General features: G+C 40.4%; 1 long non-coding RNA gene across 1 annotated transcript in view; it reads right to left on the bottom strand.

Annotated features, from left to right (window-relative positions):
- Positions 1-3,044: 3,044 nt before the first annotated feature.
- LOC139046278 (uncharacterized) overlaps positions 3,045-23,597 on the bottom strand; it is a 33,496-nt gene continuing 12,943 nt past the window's right edge. Inside the window, exons 2-3 of the long non-coding RNA XR_011506125.1 lie at positions 6,385-6,452; positions 3,045-3,310 (exon numbers count right to left, since the gene is read on the bottom strand). This is a non-coding gene — a long non-coding RNA (uncharacterized lncRNA). The remainder of the gene's footprint in view (positions 3,311-6,384; positions 6,453-23,597) is intronic.

Here is a 23,597-nt window from a genome sequence, read left to right as displayed (position 1 = left end):
TTTTTCTGAATGGTGAGAATATTAAGTAATTATGAACAAAATTAGTCCCATAAAAGTTCCATTAAACACTTGTAAGTTTGCAAAGAAATAAACTACCTGAAAGAACTAAAGAGCTAAAATTAAATTTTTCCTGTTCCTGAGTACAGCCAGATGGAGAGAAAGAAAAGTGGGTAAGGATGGAGTAGATTGTGCATATCTGCTGCCATCTTTGAATCATGAGGCAATTGGATGTGTTCATGATAGAAACTCCTCTTTCTTCAGCCAAAACCAAGTTGGTAAATGCAAGTGCCTGAAACCACACTCTGGACACAGCCTGTGACACAATCTGGACAGAGCCAGGGCTGAGATCAGACTTGGAAAGGGCCCTTCTATCCCTCTGAAAAATGTCTGTGCTAGTAGGGAGCGCACCACCACGTCCCCCGGTCTTCCATGGGACCTTCAAGACCAGAGAGACCAAGTGGGTCTGTGGGCACATTGTTTTAGAAGACCACAGAGGGTCTTCTAGAAGCCATATGAAAAACAGGGTCACACACACACAAAAAGCAAAAACCAAAACACATGCTGATAAGCCTCTCTGAAGGGAATACTCAAGAGCTCAGTTGTAGCTCTCACACACATCGACATGCATTCTTCTTAAAAATGAGTCTATACGTGTCTACTTGATTTGTACTGGGATTCCAAATTCAATATGCTTACCATTAACTGTAGGTAGTTAAATGGAGCACTATTGATATTGTAGCTATAGTTATCTAAATGTCATTTTGTGGATGGATCGGAGAGAATCACACTTTTCACCCTTGCCCACAAAAGAGCTTTCCAAATGTGCATGTAAAAACTTTCAAGTCAAAAACTCCAAGAATGATTTAAACGCTAGTTTAAATTGGTTTCAGACAGTATGCAGACTCCCAAGGTGAATAATCTGAAGCTTTCATTCTGACATGCTTCTTCAGCTGTCCATCTTAGAACCTCAGGCTTTGAAGGACCCCCTTTACGAGCTGGCATTTCTGTGAACTCTAGCCCTGGAAGGGAAGGGCAGGAGAAGACTCTGAGCTTAGAGGAAAATAATGATGCAAAGTTTCTTGCTTCGTAGGACAAGGCATTTGTAATTCTTTTGAGCTCTTATACCACATATCAAATTTCCCTGAAACCGGATGCTCAAGAAGGAAGGGAAAAGAACTGACATTTACTGAGCTGATACTCTGTCATGCATTATCTCAAGCAAACTTCATGGCAATTTATATAACTCAGAGGAGATGAAAAATCAGAGGGATAAAGTAGCTTGCTCAAGATTACAGAGTCAGTAAGCCCAAATCTTTCTCCCTCTAAATCCTGTGCATACTGCTTTATACCTGAAAATATCTTCCCTGTAGTTTTTGTTTCTAAATGGTGGATGTAGAAACGTCTCTGTTTGTCTCAGCTTTCTTAGGTTAAGACAGCACCCAACTAATAGATGACCTCATTCCGCATGCACCAGGAGGGCTGCCAGGGCAGCTGGAACAGTGAGAGTGAGGACAAGGCTATTTCCTTGATCATACTAAAACCTGCTCAACAGGACATCTTGGAATAGAGAAAAACATCCTGATTTCCGCAAAATAGTCAATGATGGCATAAGATAAAGGCAAACATTTGGGTTGGCACGAACCATTGACATGAAGCCTGATGAACAGGGCCATCAGACAGAGGGAAGAACTACTTTCATAATCACTTGCAGAGTGAAAGCATGGTGAAGGGAATGATTTGTAGCTCAGTTATATTTTTGCATGCTTTGTCTCTCTTTGTGCCCACATGGATCCATTGGTCTTTGCTTGGCATTGGTCTAAATCCTCTATCTCCCCTTTAATTCCTACAGTCAATCATGGGTTGATAGAGGTGGGCTCCTCCAAAGGCACTTGGGCTTTCTCCACAATCACCTTTGACTCCACATGCTCCAGCAGGTGTACTCACCACAAGCACAGAAGACTCCAAAGGACGCAGAGAGCTCTAGAGCCTTCCACACTTTGCAGAGCACAAAGACACCACAAGAAATGGCTCAATTTATACATTTTCACAACATGTTCTTTCCAAAAAAGGATCTTATTCAGGAGATCTTTTCATTTGTCACCATATTGTTTAATAAGATCGACAGGAACGGCTGCTACCATGATTTTATAAATGAAGATTTCAAGAAACGGCAGTAATACTGATAGCAGCAATTGTTTCATTTTATAGCCCTTTCTAGGCTGTGAATTCTAGGCCCTCTGATGTTTAGCATTCAGCCCTTACTTAAGGTTGTCTTAGATGCCTGTGATTTAGAGTCTCAGTAGGGGTATCTTCCATTAAAATTAACTCACATCTAAAGTCCCTCAGACTTTAGATTAGTAATAAAATGCTGTCCTTAGCCCCTGTGAGTGAGGCTTCTTTTATTCCCTGGGGAGGTTTTTGAGGAAGGGTCTTGACAAGAGTATTCTTCTCTAAGATGATCATCCTAAGACTTGGAGTAGAAGAGGAAATGAAATCCCAAGTTGTTTTGTCCATCTGCTAGTCCCCTCCTCTTGGCTCATCACAGTTGTCTATATCTCCCCAATTTGTTCATGCACAGCACCAGGAAATTGATTTTCCCTGGGCCTGTAAACATAAGGAAAGTTACCTCTCGCCTTCCCTTGACAATCACCCTTCCTCCGGGAAGAACTTCCTGTGCTGCCCAGATGGGGATAGGCGAGCTTCCCCTGGACCCTAATAACAGCCTGAATATATTTCTATGATGTCATTTGTTGAACTATTATGTATTAATTTATCATAAATTATAGAAGCTTTTCATTAATATCCAAAGTGTGCTTATATGCTGGGCTTCATTTGATACACCGTCTCCTTCTATTGTTTGTGGGTTTAGCTAAGAGTTTCACACAAGGTACTTTTACCTCATTTAAATTTTTGAAAATGTTATGTCCCTGGTTGATGGTAAATGTGTGACCAATCTGCTGTCAGTAAGACATAAAATCTGAGTTGTTGTGATCACTGCATTAGTTTTCTGTTGCTCAGTAACAAATTACCACAAACTTAGCAGCTTGAAACAATACAAATTTATTACTGATCTTTCTGTAGGTCAGAATTCCAGATGGACTCAGCTGGTTTCTCTGCTCCAAGTCTCCCACTAAGGTGTCAGCCAGCTGCAGTCCTCATCTGGGTCTCAAGGTCCTCTTCCAAGTTCACTGGTTGTTGATAAAATTCATTTCCTTCTTATCCTTTTCACATGGCCCCTTCATCTCCAAGCAGGCAATGGTGGGTTGAGTCCTTCTTATGCTTCAAATCTCTCTGACTTCCTCTTCTACCCCTAGCCAGAGAAAACTCTCTGCTATTAAAGGGCTCGTGGAATTAGTTTGGCCCACCAGGACTATCTCCCTCTTACCATATAACTTAACATAATCATGGGAGTCACACCAGGGGCCAGTGGTCTTGGGGGTCATCTTAAAATTCTGCCTACCACAACCATGATTGCGCTACTTTTAATCAAATGTATCCTTATTTTTTTTTCATCTTTTCATCTACATCAAGGATGTGATTTTCTATGAAGGCTGTTTAGAATTAAGAAATGCATCCTGAGATCCTGAAGCTGTTAGAAAATCACTGATTCAAATGGAATCACTCCCATGGTCTTGACTTCAAAGAAAGTATGTGCTACACAAATGAGCAAACCAGCCGTTCCCACTGGGCAAGTGGTAATAAAGGCGGCCTCGATGTCAGAGGCAGAATCAAAAGCCAATGATTGCATTAAAATATTTCAGTGCCCCAAAAAAGTAAGGTTGTGACAGCCATTTGAGTTGGAAACCCAGCTATCCTGCTGTGAAGCCCCAGTTTCAGTTATGTTGTGCAACCCAGAGTTTCTGAGCTAAATATGATTATGCTGCTTTCCTGATTATAATGGAATTAAGTTTCAGCTATTTCTCTGTGTAGTTTCTATTTATTGCTACAAAAGTATACCAATCATAATCATTGTAATACTATTTTGAATGTTTTCTAACTTCTATATGAAGTTTATGAGTTAAAATCTCTGACAAATCAACCCCAGATAATTTAATTGGACTGTTACACAATACTGTCTGGAAGAAAGAAGATGGACCAAATAAGCCCCAGGAGTTGGTTTTATGAGCTGGACTTACAGAAACTACAAAGGGACCTGAAAATCAAAGAAGAGGAAAAGGCACCTCTTAAACAGTTACTATCACTGAGGAAAGATTAGCCCCTTTTCACTGAGTCCCTTAAGGAATGGACTATTTGTGTCTTAATTTATCCTTTTGCCAGCTACAAATAATGCCTAATTTCATGATTTGCACATGGTAGGTACCCAAGAAATATTTGTTGAATAACAAATAAATCAATGCTCCTTATGAAATTTCATTATTTTAATAGTGAAAATTTGAAGTTAATATTAACAGTGAAAAATAGAGAACTATTTAAAAATGTTTTACAGGCTTTGAAATTATGTTGAGGAAGAATATAATATACAGTGATATAAAAATTGTGAAATGAATGATAGACGACAAAGGCAGGTTACTAAATAGTACAAAATCTTCCATTAATTATGGAATATGAAAAGATAGACAGCAGCACACTATGTTGGGGGTTAGATTACAGATTGTTTCCATTTTCTTCCTTGGGATTTTTCTGTAATTTCTGGATTTTATTCCTTTGTAACCAATTTGAAAACAAAGCTACTGAAAATAAAAAAAGAAAATGAATCAAGTCTGAATTGCGAACTGGAGCTTTCAGGAGAACATAGTTGAGTCTTTGCCACGGACACCAAGTCATTTCCTTCTTTTCAGTGGCATTCATATCACCACCATGCATTTTTCCCAACTGAGATGACACAATGGAAAGACTGTTCCTACACTAAGCGCCGAGCCATAGGAAAATGAAATGTCAGTCTGAGCATCTGCAGCTCAGGAAATCAGGTCATGGAGTAGGACCAGGGTAAGACTAAGCTTATGTCACTTGCTGGTCAGTCGCTACACTTAAAAAAAAAAAAATTACACACCCTGTAATCCCCTCTCTCTTTTCCTCAACCTCTATGAAGAGGAAAGGATTTTGAGCAAATGTCCTTTATTTTTATTTTGTTATTGAATCTTTTTGTGCCTTGATTTTGGCATCTTTATTGTGGTCTCTATCACAGGGCCAATTAACTTGAAGAATCCAGCTGGAAAATTCCAACAATATTTAGTTACTAAGTTGCATTTTTAGGGGTGTCCCACTACTGTGATCCTTTTTCATCCTCTTGTCCACCTCCTTTGCCCTACCCTTACCTACCAAATAGCCAGTTTACCCCACAGTTCACAGATCTATTCTCCCTCTAAAAGAGTAAAATTGTCCATGATTCCAGTAAACTTTATCCTTGAGTCTGAACAAATGGACTTCAAATGGAGAAAGGAGGAGGATCGACTACTTCAAACTACCTGAGATTAGATTTTAGTCAGAGTCTCTCCCCAGAGTGGAATTTGCTTCCCTGTTGGATTCAGGTTCAAGGTTAGAATCTGCAGCCCAGGGATGACAGGCTCTCAGCAAAGACTGAAGAGCATCATTAACATCAAGCAGACCTTATTTGTCCTTATCCGTTTCATCTTCTCTTCAACTCCTGGTTTTGTTTATATTTCTCTGAAACACTTAGAAAAATTCCTGACTCATTGGCCTATTTCCTCTGTTTTCCACCCAAGTGGTAAACAATGGGCTCTATTCAAATGGGTACCGTCTGCAAGTTGGGAACCTGCGTGCAGACAAAGCTCATTGTTGCAGGGCAGACTGCCAGACCCATGCTCTCCTCTGTTCACCTCCTGGGCTCTGCTTCTCTGTTCTAAGGGCCCCTTGACAAAATGCAAAACATTCTCATGGTCCTATGACCTTGCAGCTCACTGTCCCCTTTTCCTCTAGGCCCTCAAAGAAATACCACCCCAAACTCTCATGTCAATTCATTTGAGAACAGCCTTTCAAAAGAGAGTAAAAACAACACAGGAGGCAGCTCAGGCCCCAGTTATGTGATTTTCCTTAAGGATGACCACTTTTTATTTATAATCACTTAAAGACTGTGTCTGAACTCTCCTCCTAAGTTATTTTGTCTGTAGATGGTGGTTGCTGGGGAAGAGAGCTGTGCAAAGCTGGGGACATGGCAAGGCATGGAAATACACAAGGCTATTTAAGACTTTGGAAACACAGCAAAGGGTACTGAGAATCAGACTGTGGAAGAAGAGAATCAGGACAAAGCTTCAAGTTAAAAGGGAGCCCACAGCACAAGTGAACTGAATTGAAATGATAGCACAGCCCTCAAGGTGAGAGACAGAGACAGAGACAGCTTGCTAGGGGTCGAGGAAAGCACCTCTCCACTGGTGTCTAGGAATCACAGGAGAAGCTTTCACAAACCGTGTAGACGCTCCCAGCCAAGAACTTCATTCGATTCCTGAGGAACACTGACAGCTTCCCTGCTCCATCTAAAAGTGGTTAGGAAGCAAGTGAATTTAAAGAGACATTAAGGAACTAATAATCATAAATAATCAATAATAAAGAAACTAATAATCATTAAATAATTACGATATTCCAGTTATTACATTAGATATGTTTACTTTTTTAAATCATTTCAACAACCATACAAAGTGTGGCTCTTATCCCTATTTCTGTTTTCTAACTAGAAAATTGCAGCTTATGGAGGTGAAATAACTGTCCCATGGTCATGGAACTAGTAGGGTAGCACTAGGATTTAAAACAAAGCTGTGGGACTGAAGACCCCTGTGAGAATTCATTCCTTCTTAAGCAGTAACTTCTCTCTCTACTGATAGCCAAACAGTAAGTTCTCTAGATTCTCCTTCTTCGATGTCATGTAAATCCATTCTCTTCTACCCAGTCCTACTGCCCCCACCTCCTGGCTTACCAAGTTTTCCCCAAAACCTCTTTACTGACCTTCCTTTCCTCCCTCCCTTCTTCTTTCTCTCCCTCCTTTCTCCTTCTTTTCCTCTCAACCTCCTTCCATCCCTCCTCTCTCCTCTTCCTTCCTTCCTTTGTTTCATAGCAAATCTGAACCACTCCAGCCTGCTTAAAAACCTTCACTATCCCTCTACCTATGGATATCTACATGTTATAAATTAAAACTGAGAAATTTTTAAATATTTAATTCATTTAAAAATAACATGGTAAGCTGATTCCATTTAAACCTAAATAATATATTTTATGAGAAATAACTACATTTTCCAAAACCAAAAATACATTAGTGGGAAGAGTGGCATTGTTTTACATTTTTGCAAATCTTTTTAATGTGTGGCTTAATAGAAGACAGATGGATTTTCATGTCTGCTTCTACAGTCAATCCGTGGTGACGGCATACGTCATGTAGACTCTGGAAAACTCCGCTGCACACTTGTAAGAGAATGAGAACGGAAATGGCTAATCACTTCTTAGCATTATTATGAAGATAGGTTTGACTCCTGAACCCCTTAAAGTGTCCTAGGTAGGACCTCCAGGGATCCCAGGCTAACCTTTGAGAACTCTCATCATTCTTTTTTTCTCCCAGCTTTGTTAAGGTACAACTGATAAAATTGTAAAATATTTAAAGTGTACAACATGATGTTTTGATATATGTATACATTACAAAAGGATACCCAGAATTGAATTAACACATTCATCATCTCACATAGATGTCTTTTTTGGGAGGGTGGGGGGTGAGAACATTTAAGTTCTACTCTCAGCAAATTTCAATTATACAATTCAGTGTTATCAACTATAGTCACCATATTATACATTAGATCCTGAGACATTATTAATCTTATAGCTGAAAGCTTGTATGCTTTTGTCAACCTCTGCTCATTTCTCCCACCCTTAACCTCTAACAATCACCCATTCTACTCTCTGTTTCTGACTTTGACGTTTTTTTTTTAGATTCCACATTTAAGCAATACCACACAGTATTTGTTTTTCTGTCCAGCTTATCTCACTTAGCATAATGCCCTCCATGTTCATGTTGCCACAAATGGCAGGATTTCCTATCTTTTTAAGGGTGAATAATATTCCATTGTATATATAGCTCAATTTCTTTATCCATTCACTTATCAACAGATACTGAGGTTGTCTCCATACCTCTGCTAGCATGAATAATACTGCAGTGAACATGGGAATATAGACATCTCGTAGAGATAATGATTTCATCTCCTTTGGATATGTACCCAGAAGTGGGATTTCTGGATCATATGGTCATTCTACTTTTAAGTTTTTGAGGAACCTCCATACTGTTTTCCACAGTGGTCACACCAGTTTACATTCCCACCAACAGTGCACAAGTGTTCCCCTTTCTCCACATCCTTGCCAGCATTTGTTATGTCTCATCTTAAAGTTTAAATTTCCAAGGTCTTCCCTGAGCTCAAAGTATAAGTTGGGTTCTCTTGTTGTGTGCTTCTATAACACCTTCAAACTTTCTGTCAAAGCACTCTTCCTACCTATAATTTAACCAATAATTTGTGTGAGGACAGACTTTGTTCATGTGAATCTCCAATGCTCAGCCCACATAGCAAGGACTCAGAGAATCGTAGTGAGAAGGAGGAAGGGACAGAGGAAAGAAGAGAGAGAGAGAGGGAAGGAGGTTATCAAACCTGGGGAGACAACTTCCTGACCACTGCTGTGTTCCTCCAGCAGAATGTCTACAGATGCATAGCTTCCTACAGCAGGCTGATGCAGCCCTGGCCTCCATCTCCCTCTGAAAGACGGTGAGAGAGAGAGGCAGGCACAGGACTGGAGTGAAGACCCAGGTGAGACAGTATAGAATAATGGTTAGGAGTACATGTGCTGGAATCTTTGTCAAATGTACATTGAGTATCTACAATTTGCCAGGCACTCTTCCAGGCATTTGGGGACACTTTAATGAGCAGAACAGAGAAAAGGTTCTGATGTCAAGAAGCTTCATTCAGACTTGAACTCCACTCCAGGTTCCCCCACTTGATATAGGGGTTGCCTTGGACTAGTTACTGAATCCCCCTATGCTTCATTTTCCTCCTCTGTAAAACGTGCACAAGACTTATAAGTTTCCTGGTGAAAACTGAATGAAAGAGCACCGGTGATGTATCTAATGGAGAGTCTGGTGCTGGTAGGTATTTAATGAACAGAAATCTGGCTGGTGGTAACTCATATTCCAAAACTGATTTTTTTCATATGTAGAAACAATTCTATAGACCAGAATCCAGTTATTTATAGAATACCACTTGGGTAGTTGGGAGGTGTGAATTTAGGGTCTTCAGAGGGCTCAGAAGGGCTGCCTTGTTACTCTTTCTATCAAGAAACAGTAGCTCTGGCTCCTTCTAGACTTCACAAGGCAGCTGGATATTTTTTACATTGTTCCATAATATTGGAGAATAAAACTATGCAAGGTAATATAATACTCTTAAGCAATGTGGTGCTTCAACGCAGGCTTTCCTGGGGACTCAGTCTTATAATTATGCCAAGAGAATAGACGTTTTTAAAGAAGATATTCAGAGCCAGCTATTTGTAACCTGACTGTCTATTTAGATAGGTCTGTCATGTGTCATAGTGTCACCAAGGTTTCCAGTCCCACCTCTGACTGAGCTGGGCTTAACCTTTCTGAGAAGCAGTGACTGCCTTAGAAATAGGATTACCAGGGGAGAGAAAAATGGATTGTGATCTTTGATTTTTGTTTTCTCTCGCCACCTCTTTTTGGTGACTTCTCTACAGTTAGCACCACACCAGAGAAGTGAAAGATGAAGGAAGAAAGAAAAGGACAGTCATATCAGCTGATTTTGCTATATGTTACAGGTCTGGTAAAAACATTTGGCTTTAGAGAGTATTCAAACATGGAACGAAATAAAGTTTGGGAATTGCTTGTGTGGATTTAATTTCCTCAGACTACCCCCATTATTCCTTAGCACGAAATACTCATGAGTCAACTATCCAGAATCGTAGTTGTTGTTCAATAGATGTGGATTTAAAAGGAGGTTTGATGCTGTGGCAAACCTCACTGACTTACTAGACTGTTCTTCAAGTTAAGGAGCAGGATGATGTCTGAAGTGACTGAAATGCATATGGCTTTAAAGTATGTCAAGAAGACCTGAAAGCTCCCGCATGGAAGTAAAATTCATTATTGGCAAGCATGGTGACAGGACACCCCAGAGGACTGAGCCACAAAGAATTTGCAGAGCCCTGTGGCTAACTCCATGGCCTAGTTTGATCTGGAAGTCATTGTCTTGGATAATCCTCTCAAATCTGTTCCTGCACTTGAGAGCCACTCAGCATGTGACTGAGCTCTCCCTCCCCGGGTTCTTTTACATTGACCTGTCAGAGCAGACTTGCAGCAAACACAGATACCACGTCAAATCATCCAACAGATGTCCCTTTCAAATGAGTTGAAGCAGAACCGACTATAGGGAGAAGTCATAAACAAGGAAACATGCAACTCAAGGATTTTCAAGGGATTGGCATAGCTCTTTGCACAGAAAACTCAGTCTCTGGGGTGGAACATGCGTTATACAGAGTATGAACATCAGAAAGTTGACTCCTGTCCCATTTGGGGCTCACACTGCCTGACAGAGATGCAGGGAGACATTTTAGAGTCTAAACTCTTCATCATCTCAATGAAGTAGTCTTCAATTCCATAGCTCTGAGAAGTAACAAATTTTAATAACTGGCATAAAAGGACTTAGGCGAGAGAAACTCAGCTTCCAGCCCCCTTTCTGTCAGTGACTCAGTCATCATATTGCGAGGGGGTGGCCAGAATTTTCTGATCTCTGTTTCTGACTTCCCTCTTCACTGGCATCAGACGATTTCAGTGCAGGAAAACTAATATCTGACTGAGTTCCAAGTGCTAAATGAGAGCATTCCATGTTCACTCCAGGCCACCAAGAGGTTCAGGGTCACTGAGTCACATACTATGAATTTGAACGTTTGATGATTTTTGCAGGTGACTGGGTGAACAAGGGAAAACCCAGGAGATACATAAAGGTGGAAATGAGGAATTTCTCATTTGACTGATTTAACATGTCTCACTCCAGTGGTTCTGAATATAAAAGAACTGAAGATGCTTCACATGAAGTTACCGAGTTTAGTTTTCTGGCTCATACTGGAACAGGAAACATGTTCCATAATATTTACAAGGCTCTTCAAGGCAACTAGTAAAATGACCAATTTATTGGCAGGATATTTTTGTTGCTGTTGCTTTTATTGTCCATATAGGCAGGCAATTAATACTACTTAAAAAATGAAATCACCAATTCAATGCTGCCTGCTTCTGATTTAATTTTATTCTAGCAACAGCCTAGAATTTATTGAAAACCTCTTATGTACCAGGCACTATGCTAAGCTTTGGGAATACAATAATCAATAAGGCACTGTCCCTGGGTTCATGGAATCTTCAACATCATTTGAACAGTTTTATTATGTGTTTATACGTTGGAATTACAAGAACACTTAGCTCAAACTAAGGGCTCGGATTAGACTTTGTAGAGGAGATCCTGGCTGAGCTCAGTCTTTAAGAATGTGGAGATAAGTGTACACGTTTTTGTGTGTGTGAGGAAGATTGGCCCTGAGCTAACATCTGCTGCCAATCACCATCGTTTTGCTTGAGGAAGATTGTCACTGAGCTCGTATCTGTGCCAACCTTCCTCTATTTTATGTGGGGTGCCACCACAGCATGGCTTGACAAGGGGTGCTAGGTCTGCACCTGGGATCCAAACCTGAGAACTCCGGGCCACCAAAGCAGAGCACGTGAACTTAAATGCTACACCACCAGGCCAGCTGTAAGTATATACATTTTTTAATGTTGGTGGCCTCATAAGAAGAGGGGAGAAAGAGAGATACAGAGAGAGAGATCTCTACCTTGTTAGGACACAGCAAGAAGGTGGCCATCTGCAAGCCAGAAAGAAAGCTCTCACCAGAAACTGACAATGCCCATGCCAACACCCTGATCTCAAACTTTCAGTCTCCAGAACTGTGGAAAAATTAATTTCTGTTGCCAAGCCATCCCGTCTACGGTTTTTTGTTATGGCAGCCCAAGCAGACTAGTAAAGTAGTTAGCACTATTTCTGAAGAACAATATATGAGACTGAAAGGGGTCATTAGGACATGCAGTGAGTAAAGGTGGTTACTCCGGGGGTTTACTTGCTAAATCCTAGGATATAGGTCCAACCTCTGTGGCATATAGTGTACTTTCCCACCGGTAGGCCATAGCCTACTGTTCCAACAGGATCAGGGTACAAGTGAGCAAATTCAGGGGGTGCAATAGTCCTCTACTGGACAAATGGGCATGACCACTGTGGTTAGGGATATGGAGTACCATCTGGCACTGATATGTACATGCCAATCCTGCTTATTGTTTTCCTTGGGAATGGCCACAGATGTTTCCATAACAGGTGTGTTTTCCTCCCCTATGTAGTTTTCCCAGACACATCACAAGCAGTGTTCTCATTGAGTCACCTTTTACATTCAGTCGAAGTAAGCAGAGAAATGAGACAATTGCTCAGAAATTTGGTTCAGGGGAAAAAAGGATATTGCTTGCTTCTGAAGTGCTTGAATGTATGTTTGGCAGGGAGTGGGGAAATTACCAAATGCTGGAGACTGCACGTTTCCCAAACCTTTTACAATTGTTGAAATGTTTCACTCCTTTTTGCGTTGTTCTTGAGTAACAGAATAAGGACAGAACAATGTACATCTATTTTCTGAACAATAGATCTGCAGGCTGAAGCTTGAAATGTACAGCAATATGGTGGCAATGGACATATTGTTGGAGCTCAAACTTGACTACTAAACTTACAATCTTAGATTAAGTTCTTAACCTATCACCCCATGCATTCTACCAAGAATTTTTATTGTCTAACTTTTTTCATGAATCTAGTGAAAAGTACTAGCAATTTTTAAACTTTAAACCATGTGGTTTGCATTTCCAGTGTATAAATAACTTGTGGTTAATTAGGAAATTCAGAGACCTTTGTCTTTCAGTCACCATATAGCAGAATATAACCTTCCACAAACCCTGAATTAAAAATGCTCTCCCATCTCTAGAACCCTTTTTAAAGAGTAACACAGGATGGTGAAAACTCATAAGTAACCCTAATAAAAGACAGGACTCCACGTAATTCCATCTAAGCATAAAATTACATTCAAAGAGAAACAGTCTGCCAAGTGCAATTAAAAGCAGTTCAAATTTTTACTTATGTTTTACAAAGAACGACAAATAGAAGGATATACACCCTTAAAGTAGAAAAAAAGCATCTTGAAATTATGTTTCCAATTATGGACTATACTTGTTTTCTGCTTGTTAATTGTTTCTACATTTATATGACCCTAGAATCTCACTTTTCGCAGACATAGCAAATACGATTTTTTTGGTGTCTTTTTAAACTAATTAATTTTTTATTGCAGTAACATTGGATTGTGACATTATATAACTTTCAGGTGTACATTGTAATATATTTCAAATTCTGTGTAGATTACGTCATGCTCACCACCCAAGGACCAATTACAATCCATCACCACAAGCATGTGCCTAATCACCCCTTTTGCCCTCCTCCCTCCCCCCTTCCCTCTGGTAACCACCAATCCAATCTCTGTCTCTATCTGTGTGTTTGCCATTCTTTTCATCTTCTATTCATGAGTGAAATCATGCGGTTTTTTACTTTCTCCCTCTGACTTACTTCACTCAGCATAATACCCTCAAAGTCCATCAATGTTGTCCAAATGGGAGGACTTCATCATTTCTTATGGCTGAGTAGTACTCCATTGTGTATATATACCACATCTTCTTTATCCATTCATCCCTTGCTGGGCACCTAGGTTGCTTCCAAGTCTTGGCTACTGTGAATAAGGCTGCAATGAACATAGGGGTGCATGTATCCTTATTTGCATTTGTGTTTTCAAGTTCTTTAGATAAATACCCAGCAGAGGAATAGCTGGATCATATGGTAGACCTATTCCTAATTTTCGGAGGAAACTCCATACTGTTTTCCATAGTGGCTGCACCAGTTTGCACTCCCACCAGCAGAATATGAGAGTTCCTGTCTCTCCACATCCTCTCCAACACTTGTTGTTTCCCGTGTTGTTAATTACAGCCATTCTGACCGGAAAGAGGTGATATCTCATTGTAGTTTTGATTTGCATTTCCCTGATAGTTAATGACGTTGAAAATATTTTCATGTGCCTGCTGGCCATCCATATATATTTCCTGGAGAAATGTCTGTTCAGATCTTTTCCTCATTTTTTAATTGAGTTGTTGGCTTTTTTGTTGTTGAGATGTATGAGTTCTTTGTATATTTTGGATATTAATCCCTTGTATGATATATGGTTTGCAAATATGTTCTCCCAATTGTTAGGGTGTCTTTTTGTTTTGTTGATGGTTTCCTTTGCTTTTTCAGTTTCATGTAGTCCCATTTGTTTATTTTTTCTATTGTTTCTTTTGCCGAGTCAGACACAGTACTTGAAAAAATGCTGCTAAGACCAATGTCAAAGAGCATACTTCCTATGTTTTCTTCTAGAAATTTGACGGTTTCAGGTTTTAAATTCAAGTCCTTAATCCTTTTGAGTTGATTTTTGTGCATGGTGTAAGATAGTGTCTTTTGCATGTGGCTGTCCAGTTTTCCCAGCATGATTTATTGAAGAGACTTTCCTTTCTCCATTGTATGTTCTTGGTCCCTTGTCGAAAATTGGCTGTCCATAGATGTGTGGGTTTATTTTTTGGCTCTTGATTCTGTTTCATTGATCTGTGTGTCTGATTTTGTGCCAGTACCATGCTGTTTTGGTTACTATCGCTTTGTAGTATACTTTGGAATCAGGGAGTGTGATACCTCCAGCTTTGTTCTTTTTTCTCAGGATTCCTTTGGCTATTCAGGGTCTTTTGGTGTTCCATATAAATTTTAAGATTCTTTGTTCTACGTCTGTGAAAAATGTTGTTGGAATTTTGATAGGGATTGCATTGAATCTGTAGATTGCTTTAGGACGTATAGACAATTTAAACTATGTTAACTCTTCCAATCCAAGAGCACAGAGTATCTTTCCATTTCTTTGTGTCTTCTTCAATTCCTTTCAACAATGTTTTATAGTTTTCAGCATACAGATCTTTCACTTCTTTGGTTGAGTTTATTCCTAGGTATTTTACTCTTTTTGTTGCAATTGCAAATGGGATTGTATTCTTAATTTCTCTTTCTGCTACTTTGTTGTTAGCATACAGAAACACAACTGATTTTTGTATGTTGACTTTCTATCCTGCAACTTGACTGTACTAATTTATTGTTTTTTAGTTTTAATTTAAGTTTTTTAGTGGATTCTTTAGGGTTTTCTATATATAAAATCATGTCGTCTGCAAATAGTGACAATTACATTTCTTCTTTTCCAATTTGGATTCCTTTCATTTCTTTTTCTTGCCTGATTGCTCTGGCTAGGACTTCCAATACTATGTTAAATAAGAGTGGTGAAAGTGGGCATCATTATCTGGTTCCTATTCTTAGAGGGATAATTTTCAGTTTTTCTCCATTGAGAATGATATTAGCTGTGGGTTTGTCATATATGGCCTTTATTATGCTGAGGTTTTTTCCTTCTATACCCATTTTATTTAGAGTTTTTATCATAAATGGATGCTGTATCTTGTCAAATGCTTTCTCTGCATCTATTGAGATGATCATGTGATTTTTAGTCTTCATTTTATTAATATGGTCTATCACATTAATTGATTTGTGAATGTTGAACCATCCCTGCATCTCTGGAATGAATCCCACTTGATCATAGTGTATGATCTTTTTAATGTATTATTGTATTCAATTTGCTGGTATTTTCTAGAGAATTATTGCACAGACTTTCTTCAGAGATGTTGGCCTGTAATTTTCTCTTTTTGTGTTGTTCTTGTCTGGTTTTGGTATCGTGATAATGTTGGCTTCATAGAATGAGTTAGGAAGCTTCCCCGTCTCTTCAGATCTTTGGAAGAGTTTGAGAAGGATAGGTATTAAATCTGATATAGGTATTGCTACCCCAGCTTTCTTTTTTGCTTTGCCATTTGCATGGAGTATCTTTTTCCATCCCTTCACTTTCAGTTTGTGAGTGTCTTTAACTCTGAAATGTGTCTCTCGTATGCAGCATATATAAGGGTCTTGTTTTTTTATCCAATCAGCCACCCTATGCCTTTTGATTGGAGCATTTAGTCCATTGACATTTAAAGTAGCCATTGATAAAAATGCATCTATAGCTATTTTGTTGCTTTTTTTGTGCATGTTTTTAGTAGTTCTTCTATGTTCCTTTCTTCCTCTCTTGCTCTCTTCCCTTGTGGTTTGATGGCTTCCTTTAGTAATATGTTTGATTTCATTTCTCTAACTTGTTTGTTTATTTATTATAGGTTTCTGGTTTGTGATTACCATGAGGTTCACTTATAATATTCTACATCTATAGCAATCTATATTGAGTTGATGGCCTCTTTAGTTTGACCTCTTTCTAAAAGCTCTACTCTTTTACTCCCCTCCTCCTACATTTTATGTTTTTGAAATCATATCTGTTCTCTTATTTTGTGTGTTTCTATCCATTATCCTCTTATCATTGAAATAGATATTTTAGTACTTTTGTCTTTTAACCTTCATATTATCTTCATAGATGGTTGATCTTCTACCTTTACTATATTTTTGCTTTACCAATAATTTTATTGTCTGTTTTGTTTTGGTTTTTTAAATAATTTTCTTATTCCTAATTGCAGTCTTCTCTTTCCCAGTTAAATAAGTCTCTTCTGGGCTGGGCCAGTGGAACAGCAGTTAAGTTCCCACATTCCGCTTCAGTGGCCTGGGGTTCGCTGGTTCAGATCCTGTGTGCAGACTTATGCACTGCTTGTCAAGCCATGCTGTGGCAGGCGTCCCACATATAAAATAGAGGAAGATGGGCACAGATGTTAGCTCAGGGCTAATCTTCCTTAAAAAAATAAAAGTCCCTTCAGCATTTCTTGTAGATCTGGTTTGTTGGTAATTAACGCCTTTAATTTTTGCTTGTCTGGGAAACTCTTTACCTCTCCTTCCATTCTGAATGATAACCTTGTTGGATAGCGTATTCTTGGCTGTTGGTTTTTTCCTTTCAACACTTTAAGTATGTCATGCCACTCTTTTCTAGCCTGTAGGGTTTTGGCTGAGAAGTCCACTGATAGCCTTATGGGCTTTCCTTTGTATGTTACTTGTTGCCTTTCTTTTGCAGCTTTTAGGATTCCCTCTTTATCTTTAATCTTGGACATTTTAATTATAATGTGTCTTGGTGTGGCCCTCTTTGATTTTATCTTGTTTGGTGCTCTCTTTATTTCCTGTACTTGGATGTCTGTTTTCTTCCTTAGGTTAGGAAAGTTTTCAACTATTATTTCTGCAAATAGATTCCCTGCCCCTTTGTCTCTCTCTTCTCCTTCTGGGACACCTATAATATAAATGTCAGTGTGCTTGATACTATCCCAGAGGTCCCTTAGACTGTTCTTATTCTTTTTAATTCTTTTTTCTTTTATCTGTTCAGCTTGAGAGATTTCCTCTAGTCTTTCTTCCAGCTCACTATCCGTTCTTCTGTATCATCTACTCTGATATTGAGTCCCTCTAGTGAATTTTTCACTTCCAGTATTGTTTTCTTCATTTCTGATTGGTTCTTTTTCATATTTTCCAATTCTTTGTTGATGCTCTCACTGTGTACATTCAGTCATCTCCCAAGATCAGTGACCATAATTATGAGTTTTTGTTAGAACTCTTTCTCAGGAAGATTGCTTATTTCTGTTTCATATAGTTCTTTTTCTGGAGTTTTGTCCTGTTCTGCTGCTTGGAACATGTTCCTTTGCCTCCTCATTATGCCTCTTTCTCTGTGTTAATATCTATGTATTAGGTGAGTCAGCTATGTCTCCTGATCTTGGGGAAGTGGCCTCATGTAAGAGACATCTTTTGAGGCCCAGTAGTGTGCTTCCCTCTCATCACCAGTCCAAATGATCCAAAAGTGACCCCTGTGTGGGCTACTTGTGTCCTTCTGCTGTGGCAGGGTTGCTCTTACTGCAGGTACCCAGAGAGTTTAGGCTTTCCCTCCCTGGCTGCTGTTTGTAAATCAGGTTTGGGGAGCCCCAGCACAGTTGTCTGCAAGGTCTAACAGCACACTCCTGTTGCAGTTTTCCTGTTAAATGGGTAGGCACCCAGTGTAGCTGGTTGCTAGGCTCAGGGGTTTACAATTGCTGTAGGCCTCAGGCCTACAAGGCTGTTGTCAGCTCTCTTAGGTTTGCAGTTGAGTGGAGCTGGCCTAGGCATGGGTGCACCCAATTGTTTCAGGCTTTGGATGTCAAAGCCTATCTCCTTTGTGGCTGTTTGTGAAGCACAGGTTTTCTCCCACTGATAAGCCCCACCCCTCATATGTCCAGACACACTGTCAACACAGTCCTGGCCCTTGCATGCTTCCCAACCCCCTAGAGCATACCCAGTCACCACACTGCAGAGGCCCCCACCTCTCCTCCAATGCCCCTGAAGTTCACCTGGTCCTCACCCAGGCCCTGTCCCATAGAGGCAGATACACTCACCTGTCTGCAGTGGACCCAGGCACCCAGTCTATGCAGGCTGACAAGTAGCCTGAGGGCTTGCTTTTGGATGGGGCCAGTCCCTAGGGTGGGTTGCCTGCCCTGGCTGAGCTAGATTAAATCCACACTCTCCTGGATGGGGCAGATCCCTAGGCTAAAACGCCAGGTAAAGAACTCCAATGGCATCTGCCAGCTCTGTGTCAGCACACTTGTACTAGGTCATAACAATGGCCACCAGCAATGTGTCAGTCTCCGGAGAGGTCTTACCTCTCACCGAGATGAACTCAGAGCCTACCAGGTAAGTCTGTTTTCACCAAAGGACCGTGACTCTCTGAGACAGGTGAATTCGTGTGTGGGCCCTTTAAGAGCTGGCTTTATTCCACTTACGTTAATGATCACTTTTCTGGAGGTATTCCCTATTGTAGTTAACAGCCAGGGAAGCCAGATTGTAGGACACTTGTCTCAGTTGTGCTGAGTCTGAAGGATGCTTATAGCGGTAACGTGCCCCTGCTCAGGTCCCCACTTCTCCAGGGAAGGCTGCATGCCTTAGGGTGGCTCCCGCCTAGCTGGCTGAGAAGCTCCACGGCTCAGGAAGGTGGCTTTTTTTCTCTCCAGAAGGAATTCCTGCCTTTTTCACCTCAGTCAAGACTGTGCCTTGTTGTGGGGGTTCTGTTTATCCTGTTTTCAGTACTCTCTCTGGGGTAATTTTTCCAAGAACAGTTGTAACCTGGTTGTGTTCGTGGGTGGAGGTGAGTTCAGAGTCTGCCTACACCACCATCTTGACCTTAAGTCTCACAAATACAAATTTTAAATAACATTTGAATACGAGAATCATCCTGAATAGATAGATGAGAATCTATCTAGGCAGTTAGAGAAGTGGGTCTCTAAGATCACACACCTCTTTCTTAAGGAAATAGGACTTAATTTTAAGATCTCTCCTCCAGATCATGTGAGTTGACATTTCCTTTCTATGACAGCAGCATCCCAGATACTTGTCACTTAAATAAATGAGATACATATTTTAACCAAAAGGATAAAATGTTAAAAATTGAAAAAGATGGTATATATCAGTCACAAGTAAGATCCCAAGGAGATCATTCACTAGACTATTGGGTCCCCTCAAGAGCTATGAAACCAGTGGCTTCTACCAGTATCTTAGGGGTGGTGGGAGGCTGGTCTTAGAATTACAGTGAACTTATCGCTGTCTAGAACCATCTTTTTTATTTGCTTGTTCATAGGTATTTAGCCTGCCTTTTCTACCACTAGTTTGTAAACTCAAAGGTAGGGACACACCCTGTCTTTTCACCCCTTTATTTATAGCTCCCAAAATAGTGCTTTGTAAGAGTGAATTCTCTAGAAGTGTTTTGAATGATTGAGTGAATGAATAAGTGAATAAGTGTTGTTTAAAAGCCCCTTTCACCTTTCCTCCACATTGACCCATCCGACAGGTGCTGGAGTCACTGCTCCAATGACAAAAACTGAGCAAAAAGTTATGGACTCAGACATCAAAAGATGGACATTAGAGGAAATAATAAACTAGGATGACATATATCTTCCAAAGTAGGATTCTAGGGAAATATATATGTGTTCTTTAATATTTCTATCAACAGTTTGAAGTTAGGCACTTTCTCTGATTACAAAAGCAAATTTACTGGCCATTCTATGCACTCAAAATGGCTCATGCCAAGCTTTGTGTGTGTGTGTGTGTGTTCGTGTGTGTTTGTGTATGTTTGTATGCTTGGGAAAAGATGTTGGGAAGAAGCATTTAAACCAACTCTTAGAGATGACTTGTATAGTATGAGAATTTCAGGTAATTATAAAACCAAATTTTTCCTCTAAATATAATTCGTCATAGTCAGTAAGAAATAAGCAATTATCTATTGACTAGAAATTATTCGCAAAATACTGTGTTAGGTAGTATATTAATGTGCTAGAGCTTTCATAACAAAATACCACAGTCTAGGAGGCTTAAACAATAGAAATTTATTTTCTCACAGATCTGGAGGCTGGAAGTCCAAGATCAAAGCACTAGAAAATTGGGTTTCTGGTGAGTCTCTTCTTGGCTTGCAAACAGCTGACACCTTGATGTGCCCTCACATGACCTTTCCCCTATGTGCACAGAGATAGGTCTCTTGCATCCTCTCCTCCTGTTATAAGGACACCAGTCCTATCTGATGAGGGCCCCATCCTTGCAAACTCGTTTAAACTTAATTACCTCTTAAAGGCCTTAACTCTAATACAGTCACATTGAGGGTTAGAGTTTCACCATATTAATTTGGGGGGGAGGATTTAATCCAAACAGGTAATGAGGGGAGAATATGAACAAGGCACTGATTTGAGGTTACAATGTAGGGGTAGCTTGGGGAGTAGAAACCAACACAAACACCCAGGCATAACTGCAGCATCAACTCTGACAGAAGTTCCATGAGAGAAGCAAAAACCAGTTGCCCTGAGACTGATGAAGGGAAAGCTAATGAAGTTGATTTGAAATGATTGAGAAAGGCTTCATGAAAGACATATGAGGTAATCCCACAAATAGAAGAAGGCTCCATAACAGCTTCCTTCTGAAACAGATGTCAAAAAGAGCAATCTGAAAGAAACTAACAGTGTGAGAATGGAATGAAGTCTTTGAAAGAAAGCAAGATAAGATCTATGAAAAACAAAGTTTGAAAAATCCAGAAAAATTCCCTGTTTGGGGAACTCAATAATTGGATATATGTGAAAGTAGCTGTTTTTTTGCTTGTTACAGAAGTCTGACGCACAGACCCCAACAGCAGGGTCTTGGCCAAAAGAAATAAGTCTAGGAGCCAGCCCAGTAGTGTAGTGGTTAAGTTCGTGTGCTCTCCTTCAGCAGCCCAGGGTTCATGGGTCCAGATCCTGGATGGTGACTTAGCACTGCTCATCAAGCCACTCTGTGGTGGCGTCCCACATGAAATAGAGGCAGATTGGCAACAGGTGTTCGCTCAGGGCCAATCTTCCTCACAAAAAAAGAAAGAAAGAAAGAAGTCTAAACTAAGATAAGCAAGAATATCTATAACAAGAAGGTACATATTTACCCACACCCACACGTTTCAGAAATCCCTCAATTCTAATTTACTAACCTGAACAAGTTGAGTGAGCTTTTTAACAGGTGACTAACTTCTACTGATAAAAGCACATTCGTCTATGGTTTAAGAAAAGCTCTTTTTCATAGTTTATTTTCCTTTTTACATAGAGAGAGAACTCTGCTCCCAATGTGGTGCAAACAAGAGGCTCCTTTCGAGGATTTCTCAGACCTGGAATTTCTCCGATGATGGGTGTTCCAATGTAGACTCGATGAGGTGCATTTAGGAGAAACAAACTGGCAATTTCGTGTTAACATATCTGATGTCAGTCCAAAGCGGCTTCAAGTAATTTTTAGCTGAACAGCAGAACCCCTGCTGCACATAATACTTTCACGAGGATGGACTGATTCTGATTCCAATGGGAAGTCTTTTAGTTTGCTTTGAAATGAGGCTGACAGAGTCCTTCAGAGCCCATTGCATAGCATATCGCCATCATTTGTCCCCTCACTATCTCCTCTGCTAGACTGTAAGCTCTTTGATGACAGACACTTGCCTCGTTCACTGCCCTATCCCCAGCACCTCTCATAGACAGTACCCTATGGAAGGTTTTGAACTTTGGCTGTGAGGGTTCCTGTTCACCATTTTCTTTCTTTTTTTTTTTTTTCTGGTGAGGAATATTGGCCCTGAGTTAACATCCATTACCAATCTTCCTCTTTTTGCTTGAGGAAGATTGTTGCTGAGCTAACATCTGTGTCAATCTTCCTCTATTTTGTATGTGGGATGCCACCACAGCATGGCTTGATGAGCAGTGTGTAGGTCTGCAACCAGGATCCAAACCAGGGAACCCCGGCCTGTGGAAGGGGAGCTCACAAACTTAAACACTATGCCACCGGGCCAGCCCCTCCTGTGCACCATTTTCCACAGTCGTTCTTTTCTTTTTTTTTTTTTTAGGAAGATTAGCCCTGAGCTAACATCTGCCGCCAATCCTCCTCTTTTTGCTGAGGAAGACTGGCCCTGAGCTAACACCCATGCCCATCTTCCTCACTTCATATGTGGGACAACTATCACAGCATGGCTTGCCAAGTGGTGCCATGTCCAAACCCGGGATCTGAACCAGCAAAGCCCGGGCCGTGGAAGCAGAACGTGCGAACTTAATTGCTGTGCCACGGGGCCGGCCCCAGTTGTTCATTTTTTTATTTGGAAAACATTTGCACTAATCTAATATCTGGACTGGAAATCTATACACAATGAGTAAGCGGTTGCTTAAAATTGCAAGTCGGTTATAAAATCTTAAATTGGATAAATCTTTATAGACCCTGGGCAGGCCCTGTCACTGAAGGGATCAAATTACACTGCCTCGTCTGCCGGAAGCTTCTATCAGTTTGTGCTGCCTTACAGAACCCTCACATTCATTTCTACTTGGAATCCTAATGTTCGGAAGGTAAGTCTGTCAGAGACTGCCGGATGACCCCCAGCATCCATTCTCCTCCTTCTCCCATAGTAACAGAGTATCTAATTTTAGGTGAGCATGACTCCCCTAACTATTACATTTCAGAGCATCTGTTGCAACTAGGTATGGCTGGCTTCACAACTAAAGCTCTTGTCAATGAAATGTATGTAGAAATGATGCATGCAACTTCCAGAAAGTGCCTTAAAAGGATTGCTCTTCCAACACCCACCGCCTCTCCTAGCTGGCTGGAATGTTGACATAACACTGGAGTTCCAGTAGCTATCTTGGAGCATGAGGTACGTTGAGAAAGAAAGCCATGTCCAGTGAAGCAATAAGATAGAAGAAGCCTGGGTCCCTGAGGCAAACGATCCCTGACGACCCCAGTCCCTACGCCAGACTCCTTTAATGTGAAAAAAGAGCTGCTATCTCGTATAAGTTGCATTATTTTGCTTTGTTTTGTTTTGATACTCACAGCCAAATGTAATCCCTAATCTTATCCTCTGACTGAGGAAGGAGTAGTTTATCAGTCGGTCATCTCTCAGCAAATATTAGAGAACTGATGCCAGCTTCATAGGGGTCTGTGAGGGGGCATCTATTTAAATGCAAAATG

Source organism: Equus asinus, chromosome 2 (assembly GCF_041296235.1).
Source record: "Equus asinus isolate D_3611 breed Donkey chromosome 2, EquAss-T2T_v2, whole genome shotgun sequence".
Taxonomy (NCBI): Eukaryota; Metazoa; Chordata; class Mammalia; order Perissodactyla; family Equidae; genus Equus; species Equus asinus.
This window is presented reverse-complemented; position numbering and strand designations above follow the sequence as displayed.